Here is a 24335-nt window from a genome sequence, read left to right as displayed (position 1 = left end):
ACCAATCGTATTTTCAGTATTCACATTTTTTTTTCAGATTTGAAAATAGTTTTGAACCAAGAATCTAATCCATAGCTCAAAGCCGTTAAAATTTATTGAGCATATCACATGACCACAAGTTCTCCTTTTAAAAGAAAGACTTCCAGCCATTCAGAACTTTTCATGACATTCCCAAAGTGCTTCAAAAGTCAATGAAGCACTTCTGCACTATAGTCACTCCTGTTGTGTAAGAAACACTGCAGCCAATTTGTGCACAGCAAATTCCCAAAAGCATCAATGTGATAATAACCAGATCATCTGTTTTTGTGATGTTGATTGAGGAATATATGTTGGCCAGGACACCAGTGAGAACTGCCTTCATCTTGAATCATTCTGTGGTATCTTTTACGTACACTTATTCACGGCTTCACTGAGACTGCCTATCTCCCCTCCGTAACATCGCCCACCTTTGCCTCGGTCTCGGCTCATCTGCTGCTGAAACCCTCGTTCATGCTTTACCCCTAGACTTGCCTGTTCCAACATATTCCTACCACATAATAGTATAATAATAAACTTGAGGTCATTCCAGAGTTTTGCTGCCCATATCCTAACTCACCAAGACCTGTTTCCCCATCATCCATGCACTCGCTGACCTACATTGGTTCCCGGTCAAGCAACATTCTGATTTTAAAATTGTCATCCTTCTTTACAAAATTGCCCTCCACCCCCACCCCATCCCCTCCCCTCAACCAACTGTGTAATCTCCTCCAGCTCCAAAACCTTCTGCTATACCTGTGCTCATCTCATTCTGGCCTCTGAGCAGCTCTGATTTTAATCACTCTGTACTTTCAGTTATTTGGGCCCTAATCTCTGGAATGCTCTCACTGCCTTTCTATCTTATCTTGCCTTTAAGACATTCCTTCAGACCTACTACTTGAGCCAATCTTTTGGACTGGATTTTTACTGTGCCTGGATGACTCAGTAGCTCCTTCAAAATAATGCCCGGGACCCAATTCCATGATTCCCGATCCCATTTCCGGGGTTTCCGATTTTTGGGAACACCTTTAAAGGCTGCAGGCTGGTTCAGGTGGCGAGCCCACACCCTGCACTCCCAAACCGACCGGCTCCATTGTAGGGATAGGCATGTCCTAATTCTCCACAATTTTCATGGCGTTGGATCAGCTTTTCAATGAGTCGTAGTTCACGGCATCTCAGAGGTGTCGTGAACCATAGCCTACATGAGGGGAACTTTAAAAGGTAAGCTCAAAAGGATTCTCATCATACCCCCATGCTAAGGTATGCCCCCCACCCACCCCTATGGCCCCTCATTCCCCCATGCCAAGCTATGGCACTTCCATGCCCTTTCACCCACTATACACTATAGGATCAATAAATCCCTTGACATCCAATGGCATTACCATCGCTGAATGCCCCACTATGAACATCCTGGCAGTTACCATTGTCCAGAAAGTGAACAAGGCCAGCCATATAAATACTGTGGCTATAAGAGCAGGTCAGAGGCTAGGAATCCTGCAGCGAGTAACTCACCTCCTGACTTCCCAAAGCCTGTCCAACATCTATAAGGCCCAAGTCAAGAGTGTGATGGAATGCTCTCCACTTGCCTGGATGAGTGCAGCTCCAACAACACTCGAGAAGCTTGACACCATCCAGGACAAAACAGCCCGCTTGATTGACACCACATCCACAAACATTCACTCCGTCCACCACTGATGCACAGTAGCAGTAGTGTGTACCATCTACAAGATGCACTGCAGGAACTCACCAAGACTCCTTAGGCAGCACCTTCCAAACCTACAACCACTACCATCGAGAAGGAAAAGGGCAGCAGATACATGGGAACACCACCATCTGGAAGTTCCCCTCCAAGTCATTCGTGATCCTGACTTGGAAATATATCGCCGTTCCTTCACTGTTGCTGGATCAAAATCCTGGAACTCCATTCCTAACAGCACTGTGGGTAACCACACCACAGGGACTGCAGCGGTTCAAGAAGGCAGCTCACCACCACCTTCTCAAGGGCAATTAGGGATGGGTAATAAAGGCTGGCATAGGCAGAGGTGCCCATATCCCGTAAACAAATTTTTAAAAAATGTTCTTTTTTACACATCCTACTGTCACAATAGGGTTCAGTGGCTTTATATAGTGTATAGTGGGTGAACGGGCATAGAAGTGTCACTGCTTGGCATGGAGGGCATGAGGAGCCATAGAGGTTGTTTGAGGAGGCATACCTTGGCATGGGGAGTGTGTGTGGGGGCGGTGAGGGCTCGAGGGTCTTTCTATTTTTATGTTATTTTATTTTAACTGTGAAGAAGTCCCACAACACCAAGGCAGGCCTTTCAAACAGCCCTCCTCCTCACCCGGCAGCCCCTGTGGCTGCCTCCGAGCTTATCCCAGATTGGCTTGTCCAAATGCAGCCCACACCCACCCACCTCCACCACCACCACCACCACCACCCCCACCCCCCAGCCACAATGAAAATCCTGTCCATTGTAATGTGACTTTAAGGGATTGCAACATGACATCACTTGATAGAAAGTGTGTCATGCAATCTAGTTTTAGTTTCACTTTTGCTTTCAGCAGGCCACACACGCAGCTCTGATATCTTTAAGCTTATTATCCATGTATATCTGTTCACTTGTAGCTAGAATTTAATAAAAACCCACACCATGTTTATCCAATCCCTTATGAGTGATTGGTGCTTTTAGTTCACTTTTAGAAACACAAAGCTGTCCTTGGAGGCAGTTTCTCCCAAGGCGGGTGGGCCAAGAGGGAAATTTTCCCAACTCCCGTTACCCGGCCAAATATCTCCTAATGTGATTCCGTGTCACATTTTGTTTTATAATGCCTCTCTGAGATGCCCTGGGAATGTTTTATTATGTTAAAACCACCATGTAAATATAAGTTGATGCACTGGAGAGGGCAAGTTTAATACCTCGTCTGAAAGATGACACTTCTGGCAATGCAGCATTCTCTTTTATTTTATTTGTATTATTTAGTCATCATTATTTTATCTAGGTTATTTAAGGCAGTAATGAGAAGAAATTCCTTCACTTAAAGGATTGTGAATCTTTGGAATTTTCTAACTTAGAGAGCTGCGGAAGCTCAATTGTTGAGTATATTTAACTCGGAGATCAGGCACCGAGGAGTATGGACATAAGGCAGGAAAGTGGAGTTGAGATAGAAGATCAGCCATGATCTTACTGGATGGCACAGCAGGCTACATTTTACAATCTTATGTAATGGAGTGTTAGCCTGGATTAAGTGCTTGAGTCTCTGGAAGCAAGTTTGAATTCATAGGCTTCTGTCTCAGAGGTGATAATGCCACCAGCTGATCCACATTGACACTTTTCAGAAGACACAACACACACACGGAACACAATCCGGACTTCCATTACATATAAAGTACATCTATAAATGCAACTGAAACAAATAATCTAAATTTAAAGAACAAATCAATCAGCCGAAACAGGGAATGAGGAAAATAGATAAGCATAGTCCTAGTAGTTCGAGGCATGATACATAGAGGCTCATATTCTTTAAAATTGCACGCAATAATGTCAGGCAATTAATATTTGATTAGGCAAATTTCAAAATCCAAATTCATAGGGAATATAAATTATTATAATGAGATTTCAACAGAAGTTTAAACAAGCACAACTAAATTGGTACTAGAGATGATTAAAGTCGGATGCCAAGACAGTGTCAGGATAGAATGTCGATAGTATTTATTTCCAATAGATCTTAATAATTGTCTCTCTTACCATCTTCAGGTAATCCCACTGGAGTGTATAAAACTTTAGGTATTAAATAGAGAGATGGGACTGGGTCAACATGTATTACATAAGACCATAAGAAATAGGAGCAGGAGTAGGCCATTCAGCCCATTGAGCCTGCTGTGCCATTCAACAAGATCATACCTGATTGTGATCTGAACTCCACTTTCTTGCCTGCCCTCAATAACTCTTGACTCTCTTGACAATCAAAAATGTGTCTAAATCAGCCTTGAATATATTCAATGACCCAGCTTCCACTGCTCTCTGGGAAAGAGAATTCCAAACAGTAATGACCGTCTGAAAAAAGAAATTCTTCCTCATCTCCATCTTAAATGGGAGACCCTTTATTTTGAAACTGTGTCCCCCCCCCTAGTTCTATATTCCCCCACATCATCTCCGCATCTACCCTGTCAAGCCTTCTCGGAATCTTAAATATTTCAATAAGATCACCACTCATTCTTCTAAACTTCAGTGAGTATAGGCCCAACCTGCTCAACCTTTCCTCAAAAGACAACCCCTTTATCCCAGGTATCAGCCGAATGAACCTTCTCTGAACTGTCTCTCGTTAAGTAAGGAGACAAAACTGTAAGCAGTCCGCTAGGGGTAGTGTCATCAATGCCCTTTATGGTTGTAGCAAAACTCTCCTAGTTTTATACTCTACCAACCAGCCCCCCGCCACCCCAAACCCCCATCCACCCCTTTCAATAAAGGTCAACATTCCATTTGCCTTCCTAATTACTCGCTGTACCTGAACTCTAACTTCTTGTAAATTCTTACTGAGGTTGGTTGAGTTAGTCAAACTTGCTCTGCAGTCCCTCTGTAAGATTGTTGTGGTGAGGACATCAGAAAGGGTGTGACTTACATTGAAATCACAATGTTACTGCAGCATTAGAGGGAGATGGTAATAAATACCCAGCCTCTGCCCTACTCTTTCAGCCGGAGTGTTGAAGGGCTGGTCCGGTTTGGATTTTCATCAATGGTGACCCTCAGATGTTGATGGCCGGGGACTCAGCAATGGACGAACTGTTGAAGATTAAGAGGGATGGATGGGCTTCCTCATTAAAATGATTATTCTTGCAGCTCAATGCTTTATTGGTCTTGATTCCCAAAGGTAGAAATAGTCATCATTGGGCTTTCTTTCTCTGATGGAATTCTGTGGGCAAATTAATCAATTTCACAGAGCAATGCCATACACTCCCATGAATATGCGGCAAACATTCAACATTTTGGACAATTTTCAGGAATCTGGGGTGGCATTCTAAGACGGGTAGTGGACCCCTTCCAAATGCCAATGAGGGCCTAATGCCCAGTTCAGACCCCTCTGAGAAATTGGGCTTCCCCAGGGTGATGCCAGTCTGAAACCTGTGCAGCTTTTCCAAGCATTTTCCAGGCCTAGACAACAGCTGCCACCAAGAAGGTTCAAAAGTTAAATTTTTAAAACAATAAATGTGAAGCCAGGGGTTCCTCCCAGGTCCACCCTGCTCCTCACAACTGCAATCAGCCTTCCACCCACTATCCTCCACCCTCTGTACCTGCCCTAAGGATATAAGGCCTGAGATTCACAAGCTGCAATGGATGAGCTGTTTGTGGGATTGAGACAGGTGCTTACAGTACACCCAATTCATTAAGAGACCCAAAAGTCAGTTTCAGGGTGGGTTTAGGTTTGTGCACACGCAAGTCTGGGCCTAAAAACATGACCAATCGAATTTCACCCCTGCAGTATGCAATACTTTGATCAATTAGTTTGTAGATTGCATATCTGACATTTTTTATTTTTGACACGTTATTTTCCTCTTATAACTTGTTCCTATCATTTTCAATTCAAGGCGGCCTTAGTTTCAGAGTAGTTAAAATATTTTAAATGCACAACCAAGATAGGTCACTGAATGGGACCCTGAATGAGCTCTCTACTCCATTGACTGGGTAAGCACTGTTCATCAGTTGGAACATTGCTGAACAAGTATTGGTGAGCTGTTGGCCCCCTGATTCTGCCTATTAATCATGGATTCTGAGTGTATGAATTTCTATGCCTCAGTGCCATCCAGAATTGTGTACTAGTCGCATTCAGCTTTATATGGTGAGCGCATCCACAATGATTCAGGGAGAGGACAGCCAGCACAACAAAGAAATTGATTGCCATCGATGAACAGAATGGTAAGTTTGTCACGTTTGTAACAAAGAGGATGTGGCAGGTTGGCAGAAGCAGACACCAGATGGATATTGAGAGGAAGTAGAGCCAACAGTAGCCCCGCAATGAGGAAGGAGATTTGCAGAGCAGTTATATGTGAATGTGGTCATGCAGCAGTCACACAGCTGTCTGTCAGATGAATTCTCTGTTGTGATGAGCTTTGTCAGTTTACAGTTAGTCCCCTATAGGGATAAGTACAAATCAATGGCAGAAAGCCAAGACAATGCTTCCAGTGTCTGGGACAAACAGAAGCTTTGCTTCCATTTCCTCCCTTTGATTCTTTCCAAGCTACAAGTTCAACAGCATTGAGCAGGATCAATTCCAACTCATCCAATTCAGACCTGCATTCCGGCTTCAACCCCATAATATAGAAACATAGAAGCTAGGAGCAGGAGGTGGCCATTCGGTCCTTTGAGCCTGCTCCGCCATTCAATATAACCATGGCTGATCCTCTATCTCAACGCCATATTCTTGCTTTCTTTCCATACCCCTTGGTGCCCCTAATATCCAAAAAATTATCAATTTCTTTCTTGAATATACTCAGTGACCCGGCTTCCACAGCCTTCTGTGGTAGAGAATTCCACAGGTTCACCACCCTCTGAGTGAAGAAATTTTTCGTCATTTCAGTCCTAAATGGCCTACGCCGTATCCTGAGATTGTGGCCCCTGGTTCTAGACTCCTAACCAGGGGAAACATCCTCCCTGCATCCAGTCTGTCTATCCCTGTTAGAACTTTATACGTTTCAATCAGATCCCCTCTCATTCTACTAAACTCTAGTGAATATAGGCCCAGTCGAACCAATCTCTCCTCATACAACAGTCCTGCCATCTGCAATATCGGTGAACCTTCGCTGCACTCCCTCCATGACAAGTATATCCTTTCTTAGGTAGGGAGACAAAAACTGCACACAATACACCAGGTGTGGTCTCACCAAGGCCTTGTATAACTGCAGTAAGACATCCCTACTTCTGAACTCAAATCCTCTTGCAATGAAAGCCAACATACCATTTGCCTTCCTAATTGCATGCTGCACCTGCCTGTTTACTGTCATTAACTGGTGTACAAGGACACCCAGATTCCTTTGTACATCCACATCTCCCAATATATCATTATTTAAATAATACTCTGCCTTTCTGTTTTTCACACTGAAGCGTATAACTTCACATGTTATACTGCATCTGCCATGTGTTTGACCACACACACAACTTGTCTAAATCACCCTGAAGCCTCCTTGCATCCGTCTCACAACTCACAACCCCGCCCAGTTTTGTGCTGTCAGCGAACTTGGAAATGTTGCACTTGGTTTCCTCATCCAAGTCATTTATATATTTCATGAATAGCTGGGGTCCAAGCACTGATCCCTGTGATACACCACAGTCTACCGTCCGGAAAAAGACTCATTTATTCCCACTCTCTGGGCAACATTTTCCCCCCGTTGGGGGGGAAGTGCGGGAGCGGGCGTGGTCAGGTGGCCCTCCAATCGGCGCCTCCGATTGACGGTGTGCCACCATTTTTTGTGGGTGGGCCAATTAAGGACCGCCCAGCAGGATGTCCACACAGAAGCGCTATGTGCTTCCTGTGCTGGCGGGGGTGGGGGTGGGATTGCCAAATGTGGAAGTGTGCTCTTTTGCACGTGCACGCGAAGGAGCGCTCCGATCTCCCTCTCCCTGAAACTAAGTGCTGCCTCAGGGAGATCGGCTGCCAAAGTGAAAAGGTTATTTTGTCGAAAATTTAATTTACCATCCATGTGCCCTCATGTGACATGAGTTGGGACATGGACATAACTTTAAATAAAAGTGAATCTTAATTTTTAAATTCAGTCATGAAACCTCATCCCACCCGTGGATGAGGTTTCATGCTTTTCCTGGTGGCCGTCAGCGCTCCCGACTTGCCCGCCAACCTTAAGGTTGAACGGGCAGGTCCACTAATTGGTTCAATTGCTTTTTGAATGGCCTCAATTGGCCGTTGACAGGGCGGCGGGCACACAGCTGATTCGGCTGCGCCCCCGCCGATCCGAAAATGCAAATGACGCGGGATGACGTCGTGAGTTCCGCCCGACGTCATTCCCAGGTCATTTTATGCATCGGCGAGCAGGCCCCACCCCTGCTCACCGATGGGAAAATTCTTCCCTCTGTTTCCAGCCTGTCAACCAATTCTCAATCGATGCCAGTATATTACCCCAATCCTATGTGCTTTAATTTTGCTCACTAGCCTCTTATGTGGGATCATACCAATTCTACTAGTTACATCCTCAAAAATCTCCAGTAGATTAGGTAAGCATGATTTTCCTTTCATGAACCCATGTTGACTTTGTCTAATCCTGTTAATGCTTTCCAAGTGTTCTGTTAACATGTCTTTTATAATAGACTCTAGCATTTTCCCCACTGCTGATGTTAGGCTAACTGGTCTGTAATTCTCTGTTTTTTCTCTCCCTCTTTTTTTTAAATACTCAGGTTATATTTGCCACCTTCCAATCTGTAGGAACTGCTCCAGAGTACATAGAATTTTGGAAGATGACCACCAATGCATCCAATGTTTCCAGGGCCACTTCCTTTAGTACTCTGAGATGTAGATTACCAGGCCCTGGGGATTTTTCAGCCTTTAACCCCATTAATTTCTCTAGCACCATTTTTTTAAATAATACTGATTTTCTTCAATTACTCCCTGTCACTAGACCCTCAGTTCCCTAACATTTCTGGGAAATTATTTGTGTCCTCTTTTTCGAAGACAGAACCAAAATATGTGTTCAATTATTCTGCCATTTCTTTATTCTCCATTATAATTTCCCCTGTTTCTGCCTGTAAGGGACCTACATTTGGCTTTGCTAATATTTTTCTCTTCACATATTTAAAGAAGCTTTTATAGTTTTTATGTTCCCTGCAAGTTTACTCTCATACTCCATTTTCCCCTTCCTGATCAATCTTTTTGTCCACTTTTGCTGAATTCTAAACTGTTCCCAATCCTCAGGTTTGCTGCTTTTTCTGGCAATTTTATACATCTCCTCTTTGGATCTAATACTGTCCTTAATTTCTTTTGTAAGCCATGGTTGAGCCACCTTTCCTGGTTTATTTTTGCGCCAGACAAGAATGAATAATTGTTGTAATTCATGCAGACGTTTCTTAAATATTAGCCATTGCCTATCCACCTTCAACCAATCCATCATTGCCAACTCGCTCCTCATACCCTCGTGGTTCGCTTTATTTAGATTCAGGACCCTAGTTTCGGATTCAACTTCTTCACTCTCCATCTTAATGGACAATTCCATCATTTTATGGTTGCTCTTCCTCAAGGGACCCCGCACAACAAGATTGTTCATCTATCCTTTTTCATTGCACAATACCCAGCCTAGGATATCCTGCTGTCTAGTTGATTCCTCAGTGTACTGGTCTAAAACCCATTACGCACACACTCCAGGAAATCCTCCTCCGCAGTATTATTGTTAGTTTGGTTTGTCCAATCTATATATAGATTAAAGTCACCCATGATTACAGCTGTACTCTTATTGCATGCGTCCCTAATTTCCTGTTTAGTGCCTTCCCTTACATGTCCGTTACTGTTTGAGGCCTATAGACACCCCCACCAATATTTTCTGCCCCTTGGTGTTTCCTATCTCCACCCGAACAGATTCCACATCATGGTTTTCCAAGCCAATATCCTTCCTCACTATTGCATTTATTTCCTCCTTTACTAACGGTGCTACCCCACCTCCTTTCCCTATTTGTCTGTCCTTCCTAAATACTGAATACCCCTAGATGTTCAGTTCCCATCCTTGGTCACCCTGCAGCTATGTCTCTGTAATTGCAACTATATCATAGCCATTTATATCTATTTGTGCTGTTAATTCACCTACCTTATTGTGAATGCTCCATGCATTAAGATACAATGTCTTTAGACTTGTCTTTTGAATCTTGTTAGTCATCTTAGCTTTATTTTGCACTATGACCCCATTTGTTTCTCACCCTTGTTTTTCTGCCTTCCACTTTTGCTTCTTACTTTTCTGTCTTTCGGTTCTATCCTTGTTTCCCCCCTCCCCCTGTCTCCCTGCTCAGGTTCCCATCCCTCTGCCATTCTAGTTTAAACCCTCCACGACAGCACTAGCAAACACCGCTCGAGGACATTGGTCATGGTCCTGCCCAGATGTAACCCGTCCTGTTTGTGCTGGTCCCACCTTCCCCAGAACCAGTCCCAGTGTGCCAGGAATCTGAATCCCTCTCCTCTACACCTTTCTTCAGCCACGTATTCATCCGATATATCCTGTTACTTCTACTCACGCTAGCACATGGCACTGGTAATAATCCTGAGATTACTACCTTTGAGGTCTTACTTTTTTAATTTACGCCCTAACTCCTTATATTCAGCTTGTAGGACCTCATCCCTTGTTTTACCTATGTCATTGGTATCAATATGTACCACAACCACTGGCTATTCACCCTCCCCCTTCAGAATGCCCTGCAACTTCTCCGACACATCCTTGACCCTGGCACCAGGGAGTCAACATATCATCCTGGAGTCTCTTCTGCAGTCGCAGAAATGCCTGTCTACCGCTCTTACTAATGAATCCCCTGTCACTATAGCCCTGCCCCTCTTCTTCCTCCTTTCTGGTGCAGCAGAGCCACCCATGGTGCCGTGGACTTGGCTCCTGCTGCTTTCCCCTGAGAAGTCGTCTCCCCCAACAGTATCCAAAACGGTATATCTGTTAGAGGGAGGGATAGCCACAGGGGACTCCTGCACTACCTGCCTTCCTCTCCTCTGTCTCACCCACTACTCACTACTCTGGTCACCCATCACATTTCTGCCTATTCAGTCTTTACCTGTGGTGTGACCACCTCACTGAATGTGCTGTCCACGATAATCTCAGCATCATGGATGCTCCACAATGAATTCACCTGCAGCTCCAGATCCAACATGCAGCTAGCAGCAGCTGCAGCTGGACACACTTCCTGCACACATAGTCACCAGGAACACTGGAAGTGTCCATGACTTCCCACATAGTGCAGGAGGAGCATATCACTGGTGCGAGCTCTGCTGCCATAACTTCCTTTTAGATTAAGCTCGTTAGTTACTCCCTTTAAAGAATACTAACTACACTATTAGCCTTATTCCACTCCAAACATTCCCACTACAGTCCAAAGTCCTCACTTTATTTTGTTTAAGCTAATGGACTGCAGCAGTTTAATTAGTAGAAAAAGTAGAAGTAGAAGTACTCACCTGACCCTACTTACCAATCAACTGCCTCCCCTGCGTCACATCACTTTTTCAATCGTGACGTCAATTCTACCGCCTGAAAGTCCTGAGGATATGCCTCTCCTCTCCGTTCTCGGCCCTGTTTTTCATGTCCTTTTATATCGCTCACACTGGCCTCTCCTCTCCGGTTTCGACCTCTGTTTTTCGCGCCCTTTTATACTGCTCTCACTGGCCTCTCCTCTCCAGTCTAAAACTCACCTTCTTCCAACCCTAACAGCAACTTTTAGTTAATTGCTAAATAGGCTTTAGATAGAATTTAACCCTTAAACTCCATCAGTCACCAATCTCCAACTGAAGCGCTCTGCTGCAGTCAAACACAGCACTCCTATGCAGACATAATGTCTCCACCGTTACAATCCATGGCATGTAGGTGCCAACCTCAGAATGGGTAAAGAGCCTCGATTATCTCATCCAGTAGGCCCGTCTTCATGCAGCATGTTCTGATACTCAGGGATATACATACAAATTAGGAGCAGGAGTAGGCCACTCAGGAGAGAATATTGAGAATTAAAGATCAGTGCTGCACTTTGATAGGGGTAGCTTTAAAGAAATTTAGTCAACACATTTGTTACGTTCTCCTTGACTACGCCAATGCACTCCTGGCCAGCCTCCCACATTCTACTATCTGTAAACTTGACGTCATCCAAATTCTCTGCTGCCGAGGTTCACCATCTGCAATGGACGAGCTGACTGTGGAGTCGCTTGCAACCCGCTCAATTCATTAAAGTGAGACCCAAAGCCCAGTTTCGGGGCAGGTTTAAGCCTCCTGCATTGCGCATATCTGGGCTCCAAAATACAACCGCCAAATTTCAACCCCGCATTATATGTTGACTTGATCAGCTAGTTTGTAAATTGTATATCTGATAGAGTGACATTTTTATTTTTGACACGTTATTTTCCTCGTATAACTTGTTCCTATCATGTTCAATTTAAGGTGGCCTTAGTTTCAGAGTAGTTAGAATATTTTAAATGCACAAAATGAATAACTAAGTTTGGTCACTGAATGGGACCCTGAACGTGCTCTCAACTCCATCGAACAGGCAAGCACACTGTTCACCAGTTGGAACGCTCCTGAACAGATCTCGGTGCTCTGCTGGCCCTCTGATTCGACCTATTAATTGTGGATGCTGAGTGTGTGAATCTCTGTGCAGCAAATCCATCCATCCTACCTGTACTTGCTGACCTTCATTGGTTCCTGGTCAAGCAGTGCCTGGATTTTAAAATTCTCGTCCTTGTTTTCACACTCCTTCATGTCATCGCCCCTCCAAAGTTCTGTAATTTCCTCCAGCCCCACAACCCTCCAAGGTCTCTGTGCTCCTATAGTTCTGTTCTCTTCAACCTCCCCGATTTTAATTGCTCCATCACTGGTGGTTGTTCCTTCAGTTACTGAGAAACAAAGAAACACAGAAAATAGGAGCAGGAATAGGCCATTCAGCCTCTCGAGCCTGCTCCGCCATTCAATATGATCATGGCTGATCCTCAATCTCAACATCAAACTCCCGCTCTCTCCCCATACCCCTTGACGCCTTTAGAGTCCAGAAATATATTCAGTGATTTGGCCTCCACAGCCTCTGTGGTAGAGAATTCCACAGGTTCGCCACCCTCTGAGCGAAGGCCTTTCTCCTCATCTCAGTCCTAAATGGCCTACCCCATATCCTGAGACTGTGGCCTCCTGTTCAAGATCCCCCAGCCAGAGGAAATATCATCCCTGCATCCAGTCTGTCCATCCCTGTCAGAATTTTATACGTTTCAATGAGATCCCCCCTCATTATTCTAAACTCCATTGAATACAGGCCTAACCGGCCCAATCCCTCTTCATACAACAATCCTGTCATCCCGGAATCAGTCTGGTGAACCTTCGCTGCACTCCCTCTATGGTAAGTATATCTTCTCTTAGGTAAGGAGACCAAGAATGCACACAATACCCTAGGGGCAGAATATTGCGCTCATCTGGAGGGTGCATGCCCGACCTGAACAAGCATAAAATGACGCACGATGACATCGGGCGAGCGTCCTGACATCATCATGCACTCGCGCGATGTTTCGGTTGGTGGGCATGCACGGGAGTCGGCAGCGTGCCCGCTGACAAGTAACAGGCCTATTCAGGCTATTAAAGATCTAATTAAATGAAATTTTTTGCTGCCCATTCAACCTTACGGTTGGCGGGCGGGCAAAAAGGCCAACCGGCCTTTGGATCTTTTGCGAAACCTCATCCACAGGCGGGATGAGGTTTCGATCAGTCATTAAAAAAACATTTTAAATTTTTCAAACCAATTTCTAACATGTTCCAGTTCATGTGACAGCGTTACATGAGGGTACATGTTATTAGCATTTTTAAAATTTTTCTTTTTTATTTTCAGAAATCTTCATCTCCCTGAGGCAGCTCAGTGCCTCAGGGAGATTTTCCTGCGCACACCTGCGCGAACTTCCCTGCTCGCCCTCCTCCCCACCACCCCTTCCACAGGCAGCGCTGCAGTGAGCGTTTCACACTGGGCAGGCCTTAATTGGCTCATCAGTGTGAAATTGCGGTCGGGCCCCGATCACGGGTGGCAGTGGCTTTCGCGGCCACTCCCAGGTCCACCCGCCCGACCGAAGAGGGCAAATTTCTGCCCCAGGTGTGATCTCACCAAGGCCCTGTACAGTTGCAGTAGGACATCCTTGCTCCTGTACTCAAGTCCTCTCACAATGAAGGCCAATATACCAATTGCCTTCTTAACTGCTTGCTGCACCTGCATGCTTGCTTTCAGTGATTGGTGTACAAGGACATCCAGGTCCCTTTGTACATCAACATTTCCCAATCTATCACCATTTAAATAATACTCTACCATTCGGTTTCTCCGACCAAATTGGATAACTTCACACTTATCCATGTCATACAGCATCTCCCATGTGTTTGTCCACTCACTCAACCTGTCTAAATCACCTTGAAGCCTCTTAATACCCTCCTCACCATCCACATTCCCACCAAGTTTCATGTCGTCAGCAAATTTGGAAATACATTTGGTTCCCTCATCCAAATCATTGATATATATTGGCAATAGCTGGGGCCCAAGCACTAGTCCCTGTGGTACCCCACTAGTCACCGCCTGTCACTCCGAAAGAGACACACTACTCTCTGTTTCCAGTCTGCCAACCAATTCTCAATCCATGCCAATAAATTACCCCCAATCCTGTGTGCTTTAGGTTGTAAGCACTGGAATTTCTTTCCTAAACCTCTCCACCTCTTTACCTCCCTCACCTCCTTTAAGTCACACCTTAAAGTTTGCTCTTTGACCAAGCTTTTGGCTATCTGCGGTAATATCCCCTAAAGTGGCTCAGTGTCAAATTTTGCTTTATAATGCGCCAATGGAGCGCCTTGGGATTTTTATTATGCTTAAGGTGCTATAAAAATACAAGCTGCTGATGTCATTGAAATGAAAGAATTACTTAAGTAATTTGTCTGGTGGAGTTTGTTCAACCACATTTCATTAGAGAGCAAGTGGAAAACCTTTGGAGGTCCCGTGGCACAGTGGGTGGCGTCACTGCCTCTGAACCAGGAGCTCTGGGTTTGAGCCACGCCCCTTGGCTTGACGGCCAAGGAAGGTGAGTTCATAACGTGGCCAAACAGGTTCAGTATCAACTTGTAAATCCGTCCAACACACATTAGCGGCAGGTGGTAGGATTGAGAGAGATTGCTGGTCAGCCATGTGATGTGAAGAATATTGAAGCCTCTACCATCACTATCCATAGCTCCAGACTACAACATACATGTAAAAAGTGCATGCTCCCACAGCAACCCGGTCTCTCTGAGTGAATTGTAACACACCACTACCATCAACCACCACTGGAACACCTTTAAATGTATAATCCCAAGTACACAGATACATAAGATCAGCAAGAACAGGCCAAATAAGGTTGGTACAAGCAGGTGAGTAAAAAGATCAGATGTGAGTAAGAAGGATCAATGATCTTCAACATTTCCACAGGGAGTAAGGTGAAGGTGTTCAGTACAACAGAAGGAATGTAAGAGCTTACAGAAATGTGTTAATGGGGTCAATGGGAAGGCATCTCATTTACATGGGCCAGGGAGACACAAGTGGCACTGTGGGCACATTTCCATTCCTGAACAAACTCTGTGTTCAGCTGAGATTTTATTTGCAGAAGCTACTGTAAGAGATGCCCTGAGTACCTTAAGAGAAAAACAATGAATCACTGATAAGTGACGATTGTACTTGTGCTACCTGGGGCACTGGTTTATCTGCTGTAGAGGGTTCAGCACCTCCATTGTCCTCACTTTACTCCAGGTCACTGTCAGAAATCACACACAGGCCTCTGTGAATGGTAACATCAGGCACCATACAACATATTGCAATTATTCTACCAACTTACCCGAGGCCATGCTGGAAAGCATTACCAAGGTGATCCAAATATCAGTCAGCATTTCAGGAGGCCCAAAGTATTGTACATCAGTCTCTTGAATGTGTGTGTTTGTCAGCTCTTTCCTGTGGTATTTGGGAGTTCTGCGGCAGTGCCATCAGCCATGTTGGCTGGGTGACCCGAGTCTCCCAGCAGGCAGCCTTGAATTCTGTTGCCCCCTCAAGCACTTGGTGAACCCTTGGTTCCTTCAAAATATGTGCGTGTGTCATGAGGGACGGAATTTTTCATTCCCACCAGCAACTGGAATTCTGGCGGGCGGGGGGCACAGAATTTGGAGTAATGGGAAAGTCAGTTTTCCGCTGTCGGAGAATCAGTTTGGAATTTTGTTCTCCTGACTTTGATGGCAGGTTAAAGGTGACTTTCCTGCTGAGCGATGTGGGGAGCCACATTTGCATTCATTTGAATCTGATGAATGCTCATTAAAGAGCCAATTCGCTGGAATCACGTTCCCCCTCCAAATTACGTGCCCCGCCAGCAGGTGATTAGAATGGCCTGTTTCATGACTGTACATGAGCGGTGTGCACCTGGTGAGCTTCACTTCATCAACAACTTCGAGGCACATAGACGCTGCTTTCGCCGACATTTAAGAGGGTTGCAATTCGGGTGCGTGTATCACAGGCAGCTCCGAGGCTGGACAGGGGATATAGGTTTATAGGGGAAGGTGGGGGTGTTGTCTGGGGAAGGGAGAAGGTGTCTTAAAGGGCAGGATCGGTGGTGTTGACGGTGGAGTCCCGGGGGAAGAACTCATGGTAGGAGGGAACAATCACAATCAGAGAGGGAAATGGGATGCAGTAGGGGAAGGGGCAGAGTCAAGGTGGGCATGGGGACGGTAACAGGTGTCAGCTCTGAGGGGGGGGGAATGACATGTGGAGGTGGATGGTTATAGGATCTAGGGTAATAGGGGAAGTGCAAGGGTGACATTGGGTGGGCCTATGGTGATGGAGGGAAGTTGGTGGTTGACAGTAGGAGGGTAGAAGGTGGCGGAGCATGTATGGAATGTTATGCGCACCATTTTTCCATTAGATGTAAAACTGTGATACCTCGAACTAGGAGCAGAATCTTTTCAGGTGGGTGGAGTTCAAGGGCAGCATAATTGGCCAACTAAAGGGACACCCTAATAATCATGAGGAAAGTGATGACTACAATGCCAAGTTATGATCTTCACTCTATGGTGAAGCCCACACGGCAGCAGGTTTATTCCCAACTCATGGGCCTCATAAACTGGAGATCCCAGCAAGATGTGGAGCTGCCGTTCATTCTGTGCCATTTGCCATCAACTTCAGTCAGAGGCAGGGATAAAGGGAGGGAGGGGAGTGGATGCCTTCAAGGCAAATGGCTAGTGGAAGGAAACCAACTTGTGACTCCAAACCTCCATCCTCCTGGATGAATGGTCATGGCTGACAAGGGATCATGCGGTTAGTCTTTCTACGCTGCCAGGGAAATGGTCTCTCTATAGAGTTTTGAAGGTAGTGGAGACAAGTATTTAAGTGTCTATTTGAGGCTTCTTGCACATGGCTGTCATCACCCTGGTCAAAGAGCAATGCCTCCATACACGTTCATGTATGAGCGGGAGGAAAACCCTTCTCTGGTCCTCCAGGGTGTCCTTTACCTGGAAGGGATGGGGTGGGGATGCCATGTCTTGAGGGAGGCCAGGCGAAGGGCTGCTGGCTTTGAGATGGAGGGAAACCTGCAAAGAACATGTTCACTAAATGTATCACTTCAATTCATTCACACATCCACTGAAGCATTGATGATGCAGGCTGCAGCAACCTTGCCTTGGGAATGGCTCTCATCCAGATGAGGATGTGGGTTTGCACAGGGCCAGGAGAAGCAAGGGCCTGAGTAGCAAGGGGAAGTGGAGTCTTTATAAGGTCAAGAGGCTGATGAACATGGAACACTGCAACGGCAAGCATTGGCCCAACCACGGGCGTATCACCGGCAGTGCTCTTGTCTCAAGGTGAACAAAAGGCAATGCCGGAGGCCCCCTCATATGTCCTGGGATCCCACATCACAAGCTTCTCCAGGACAAGTTGTGACTGTAGTAATGGACCAGTAATGCGGAGCTCCTGGCCTACATTGAGTGAATGTCTGTCCGGGTGCCCTTTAAATATGGCGCCGGGGCCTTTGATCCCATGAGGTAACCAGGGTGGGCGACTTTTTGCCTGCTCAACTCCTCACTCATGTATAATTAATGAGCAGAAAAGCAGAGGATCACTCTTTTTCACCCACCTTGCCGCCGACCAGGAATCCTGCCGCTTTTCCCACCCACCACCAGATTTAGGGCAGAATCAGCCCAGATTTGCAGTAAGTGCAATAGCGGACGGGAAATAAGTTGTTATAGCCGCCGGCTGCAATGGCGGGTTTTCGTGCCCTATCATCCCATTCACAGCGCATGCTGCCTCATTAATAATACATTCCCGGGAAACAGGCCGGATCGCTGGTGGAGCAGTCTCTGAATCACCTGCCCCGCTGTCACCTCAGGCCTTCAGTAATCCGAGTGCAATATTTAAAGGGCACCCCTGCACAGAGCTAACTCTCTCTCTAAAGGATCGGAAGCTGCTGGAAACTCAGGGTTGCCAAAGGGAGGAAACATGCTGCCCCCAAATTTAGCAATGCCTCCCCAACTGGGTGAAGGCCAACAAGCAAGGTCACCAATCCAGCATGGGATGCGGTGGCAGCGGTGGTCAGTGCCAATTGCCCTGCAAAAGAGGACAGCCACCCAGTGCAGAAAGAGAATAAATGATCTCTGTTCCGCCGGGGTAAGTCACTCTTCTCATCACTCTCAATTCACACACTCACAAAGCCATCACACATCCACTGGGCCCTCACTCACTGCCAGTTCAAGGAACATCACCATTCACTGTCTCACACACCTTCATCTGCCCTGTGAATCGTGTCCTCATCCTGTCCATGGCACCACTCACCTCCCACACATGCCAGGCATCCTTCTCATCTGGCCTGGCAGACATCATGCTTACACCCTATCTGAATTCCTGCAGGACAAGCTGGCACAGAACAAGTGGGCGAGGTTGCAGACTGGTGGAGGAATGCCCGACATCAAGGTCCTCACGGATTTTGAAAATAGTCATCCAGCTGGCCCACGATGATCTGGACCGTTCCTGCGCTGACAGAAAGGTCATCGATGCTCAACCAAGTGAGGATCCAGCAGTGCAACATCCATCAGACAACCATGCTGTGAGTGAGTTCCGCTGTTCCGCAGTCTCCTGCCATACACTAATTATCTCTCCTTCCTTTCGCAGGCACATCTGGGAAACAACCTAGGGCCTCGGCTCAAGCCCCAAAGACACCTCGGAAGAAGAATCTGATGACACCCTAATTGAAGACCCGGCACAGCGTCACCCACACCCTCCACCAGCGCCAAAACACACACCTCAGTGGGACCTAGCTCTAGAGTAGCCTCAGGGTCACAAACTGGTGAGCACATCGCCCTGTCTGACCCACAGCAGGCAGAAGCAGGGACTTCCCAGGTTTCCAGCACTCGGAGGACTGCTGGAGGCCAGAAATCTGCTGAATCCAAGTCAGATGAGAAGCCTCTGGACTCAGTCATGTCACAGTTGCTGGAGCTGCAAAGGCATGCTCAGGAACATCAGGAAGGGATGTCTGCTGCACTCCTCAGATTGCAAGGCATGATGGAGGAGTCTGTCTGTCTTCAGTCTGAGGTGATAGCGCCGGCATTGCAATGCACTGAGGTCAAAACTGGTAGGATGGCAGCCGCCATGGAGACCTTGGTCCAGGACTTCAGTCCTGCACTGTTGTGTGGGCTGAACTCCATCACTAACGCCATAGTTGGCCACCAGCAGTGTTAACACAAGAGGGGTGCAGGGCAGCTTGATCTCACTCCAGCTTCCCCTTCTCCCCAAGGAGTCATCCAGGGGCCCTTGGCCACCCATAGGGAAGAGGATGAGCAGGTGTATACACTGGGGTAATTGGAATCACTTGCACTTAATGCTCATTATTGTAAATAAACTCCCAAGAATGTCTCTCTGCCTATGGCTTCTTGTTCTGATGAGCAGTGTCAGATGTGAAACCTTGGTTCCTGCACAAGATAAAGGCAGGTGTCTCAGTCCAGGGCCTCTCCCCTGTGCAGTGATGGTCCAGTCTCACACTCACTGGAAACATTACTGATGCCTGCACCTCGATGGTGCTGGTCATTGCTGCCAGAATGTCGTGGGCAGGCACCACAGAGTTCTCTCATACTCTCTGAGTGCTCTCAGCACCTTTGAGGTGATGCTGTGCTCCTGAAGGGGACAGGTGTTGAAGGCTGACAAAGGGTCAGGTACATTTAAAGTTTCGCGGCTACGTCCCCATGACATGACCCTGATCACACAGCACAAGCCAGCTGCCTCAGCCAGACAGGAGTCAGATATTCACAGAGGCGATGTGAAGGTCTACGGAGTGTCCTCATTTTATGCCATCATCATTCTCCTGGAATCGAGCAACTATTAGGGCCTCCGCTGAGTCTCCAAGACATGAGCCTGAGTACTGTGGGTATGTGTGCTCCCATCAGCCACACGAGAGCCAAACACTCATAGATGCAAGGTGAGGATGTCAGGTCTGTCCTCACTGCATCTCATCATCATCCACCATGAATCTTGAGGGCCTCCCAAGCGCACCTGCCCCATCTGACCAGTATAATGGCCTCATCGCCGGCATCCTCACCTTCGAGGACCTCATCACTGTCATCTCCCTTTGTGCAGCTCCTCCATTTCCTCCTCAGCCACGTCCTCCCCCTGTTGCAGCGCCAGGTTGTGGAGCACCCAGCAAGCGACGATGATGCGTGACATCCTCTGGGGCCTGTATTGTTGTGCTCCACCGGACCCATCGAGGTATGGAACCTCATTTTCAAAACGCCTAACGTTTACTCCACCAAGATCCAGGTCACAGCATGAGCCTCGTTATACTGTCGCTCTGCTGCATCCTGAGGCCCCTGTACGGGCGTCATCAGCCACGTCCTCTGTGGGTAGCCCTTGTCCCTGAGGAGCCAACCCTGCAGCCTCTATGGACCTAAGAGTCATGGACACTCTCTGGTAATCGTGCGCAGACCTGTAGGATGTGTTTATGGTGTCGCACACCAGCTGAACATTCAGTGAGTCAGTGATACAGCTGACTACTTGTTGCCATGGAGATCTAAGCACCATGTAAGTGTAGTCAATGGCACCCTGTACCTGTGGGAAACCTGAGACCTGTGAAAATCTCAGCGCTCTTGCTTCCTCTCTTTCCTGATCCTGGGCAAAATGCACAAAGTTCTGTGCCTTTGTGAAGTTAGCGTCTGTGGCCTCCTGGATACACTTGTGGGTAGCGGCTTGTGAGATCCCACACAGGTCACCTGTGGAGCCCTGGAAGGAGCCACTGGCATAAAAATTGAGCATCGTGGTCACTTTCACAACCACTGGCAGTGGATGCCCTCCATGTCCCTGTGGTGCCAAATCTGGCAGCAGGTGGTAGATGTGGCCAACCAATTCCCTAGACATGCACAGTCTTCGGAAGGACTGGTTCTCAGTTATCTGCAGAGATGACAAGCACTGCCTTTAAACCCTGGGTCTAGCGAGGCGCCTATGAGCGACGTCTCGCTGTGGATCTTCAGCCGTGTGCAGCAGGCCCTGCCGCCCCTTCATCTTGAGGGAGGTGCTCCTCCCTTTGCCGAGCCAGATACCTCCACTGCTCTCTTTTCCTTCTTCTCTGCTCCTTGTAAGCCATGAGGCATACCGCTAAATCACCAGGCCCCATGATCCTGATGTTCTCCTCCTGCAGGATCAAAGTGAGAGGCACGTGGATTACCATAGGTATACTAAGATCATTTCTTGGTTAAGTCTGAAGGCCCCTTCACGCATGCAGGTGAGTGGTGGCCACCACTTGGATGGCTGGTGTATAGTGTGTTCATTGGCTGTCCGAAACCCCACCAACCTCCGCCCCACTCGACTTGACCAATCGGCGGGAGCTTCAGCTGCTGGACTGCATGCTGTGCTCTCAGCTCAGGCATAGGCATTCTCCTAACCCACACTGCAAGGCTGCACTGTTAGCTTGAACCATGATGGATACTGGTCCAAACATTAATAAAAACATTGCAAGGGGCTGTGAGCATCTCCACCATTGACTGTGCCATGGCCACCTTTCCCAAGGGGCTTCTACAACTTGCCCAGTTGGTCAATTGCTCTGCTGTCCCCTAAAACACACATTCATTTGCAGTCTGCGCCTGAGGGGTGAAAAGTTCTGGAGCGTTTGATGGCACTTGCATGATTTTGAGTTGCTTGAGTGGGCAGAAAAGCTTCAGAGGCCCGGCTCCAAACATGTTAATGGAGCTGCAGCTGAACAGTCTCAGCTGTGGAAGAATGCTCACTTTTGATAAACTTTTCCAAGTGCATGGCCATTTCCCTCATCCTCCCTCTTCCCACCTCCCCAGCATGTGCTTAAGTATTTTCTTTAGTCTGTGCTGCCTTGTCACCCACCAGCCCCCCATCGACACCCCCCTCCCCACCCTGACCCACACTGGAGCCCTGAAAGCAGTGGGAAAAAGCAACTTGCCTGTGCCCACTGCGAATGTGCAGTGCCTCTTCCTTAATGTCCGATAGGTGATGTTCACGAGTGCTGCGCAAGGTTGTGTGCGCTCACCTCCGAGCTCCCCCCGAAGTTTACCTCACCAGGTGTACGCTTTTTAAAGGCAGTCGTGAAGCTCGCCATTCTGAAATCACACCAACATGGGTGGTAAATTTGATGTGGGGGATGATTCCTTCGAGCAGGGTTTATAATGAGATGCTAAAGTATTGAAATTAGGTTCCTGATGTGCGACGACGGGAAACACGTCCCGCCATTGGCGGGTGGAGCAGGTGATCACAAACTGGTTTCACAACGGCATGAAACCTATTTTTGGCCTTCGCACCATATTGTTCTCCCTCCCCCGCCCGTCATGATGCCTTATGCCAATGGGGCTGGAAAATTCTGGCCTTAGTCTCCAGAACAGAAAACTCCCCCCAAGAACGTTCTGATGAACAAGTGGTCATTGGGATGATTATTCTGATTAGATACTGGTGTTTCGCTTTGAGTTCAAGTTCTAGATGAGATTTCTTTAGGGTTTGCTTGTTACCCTATGAATGCTACCATGGACTGTTATTGGTAAAAACCACCCTTGTTCATTTACGGATGTACCTCACTACTCTGCACAATGTTGTACTTCTGCTTCTCACCAGATCTCAGTCTCTTAGTCAAGTGACATTGCATCATAGTTACACCAGTATCAGATGCTCCTGATGCTAACCCTTTACTCTACACCTGGGGCTTCTTTTTCTAGATCTCCCTCTTCCCTCTTATTTCCAAAGCATTCTCCAGGTCTCCGTGCATCTGAATTTGATGAGTTGAGTCATTTGACTGGCCAGTCACACTCCAGGGAGAGGCCCATCTTCCGGGGAGGGCCTGTTGTCTCCTAGTGGGGTTATCCCAAACTTGACGTGTCTGTGTTGGCAGCAATAACTGCCATGACTGGGGTCTTTTGGCTTCTGTAAGAAAGCAGATATTGGGTAGTTCTGAGCCTGATGCTCCTAAAAAGCAGAAAAGAGGCCCCACCTGCAGTGCTTCCACCTGCCTCTCTGATTCTCCAACAGGAGAGAGGTGGAGCACAAGGCCTAAAGGCCTGCTTTTTCTGGACAAGCTTCCAAATGGCACATGGAGCATGGGAGATCAGGGGAATTGGATGGATAGGCCAGGAACTTTCTCTCTCACGTCATCCCAATGTCTGCCCCTGGCCCTCAGCCTTTTGCAGGTACAGACTGTCCATCTTTCTCAATGTTCCAGGTCTCCAACCCTATTTTCTGTGCTTAGTGACTGAGAGGTCAGTCCTCTCCAGAGACTAATCATGGCAAACTGCCCCCACAGTCCGGGGTCTGAGGGAGCAGCTCTTTGTTGGTAAAAGGTTAGGTGCTGACAGAACCATCAATTGCCCTTTACACTCAGGAAATGCCATATGACTGGAAGTATTAGGCCTGCCCCTCCAGCTGGTGCCCAGTGCCACTGTTGAACTGGTGCCAGACATGACGATTAAGCTGCTGATGGTGTGACCATGGACCTCTTGCTTCAGACCCCTTATCCCAATCCTCCCCTTCCAAGTTCCTCCTTTCTGACACCCATAAGCTGCCGCCTACACAGCCACAGGAGCCACAGGAGGAAGAGAGCAGCACAACACTGACGAAGAGGCCCCATCACTTGATCTGACACCTGCAGTCAGCAGTTCAAATACTGGCACTGTAGAGACTAGTATAGAATTAAAATCAGCATGTGGTGGGTCACCGGATGTGAGTGGGCTGCTGCCAGGCCAGGGTTAAAGGGTGGGTTTGATTGCCAATGTCCCTGGGGGGAAGGCAAGATGAATTCTGCTACCGAACAAGGCCAGGGATTGAAATCATGGGCCGTGGTGCTTCTCTTGTTTCCAGGCCCTCAAGTGTGCCTGGGCGACACAACTTTTACGAGGCCAGAGAACAAAGAGTGAATGGTTCACAATTGTAAAAAAACAGAAAATGCTGGAAAGCCCCAGCATGCCTGGCAGCTTCTGTGGAGAGAGAAACAGAGTTAACGTTTCGAGCCCGCATGACTCTTCATCAGAGCCTTTAACACTATCATTACCACTCCCTCTGTCTTGTGTCCATAATATCCTTGTCAAATCTCTCCTGAGCTCCCACCTATCCCTGACCTTCTATTTTGCTCCA

The sequence above is a fragment of the Cetorhinus maximus genome, chromosome 13 (genome assembly GCF_964194155.1).
Source record: "Cetorhinus maximus chromosome 13, sCetMax3.hap1.1, whole genome shotgun sequence".
NCBI classification, from domain to species: Eukaryota; Metazoa; Chordata; class Chondrichthyes; order Lamniformes; family Cetorhinidae; genus Cetorhinus; species Cetorhinus maximus.
The sequence above is the reverse complement of the archived record's forward strand: the minus strand, read 5'-3'. Positions refer to the sequence as shown.